The 426-nt window shown below is 46.9% G+C and overlaps 1 protein-coding gene across 1 annotated transcript in view; it reads left to right on the top strand.

The window, feature by feature from the left end:
• The window catches only part of ANKRD26 (ankyrin repeat domain 26), a 67,579-nt gene that overhangs the window by 50,396 nt on the left and 16,757 nt on the right, over positions 1-426 (top strand). The gene's annotated exons all lie outside the window — the stretch shown is intronic.

The raw sequence follows: 426 nt of genomic DNA, 5'->3' as shown, positions 1-426 counted from the left end.
TCCTTCCCACCAACTCAGGCCACATGATTGAAACATATGCTTTGATGCTCCAGGAATGTGCGTGGCACCTTGGGGCCAAATGCCTGGGGTTTTGAAGAACATTCTGCTTCTCAGTAGTTCTGCTCATTTAGGGAAGGCCATCACAGAACACATAACCAAAATATTTTTGTTGGTTTTCTTTTTTTTGCTTGTTTAATGTTTTGGCTGTCCCTCTCAGCATGCTGAGATATTATTTCCCTGACTGGGGATTGAAACTTTGCCCCCAGCATTGGCAATGCAGAGTCCTAACCATTGCACCATCAGGGAGATCCTAAACCTACGTATTCTTAACTTACAGAGTCTGGTATTCTGCTCCTATGAATAAATACGCGCACACAGGAGGCACAGGGCGCGGCTGACCTTGTGGTCTGCCGGCTGTCTGGGCAG

This window comes from Bison bison, unplaced genomic scaffold (assembly GCF_000754665.1).
Source record: "Bison bison bison isolate TAMUID 2011002044 unplaced genomic scaffold, Bison_UMD1.0 scf7180017864461, whole genome shotgun sequence".
NCBI classification, from domain to species: Eukaryota; Metazoa; Chordata; class Mammalia; order Artiodactyla; family Bovidae; genus Bison; species Bison bison.
This window is presented reverse-complemented; position numbering and strand designations above follow the sequence as displayed.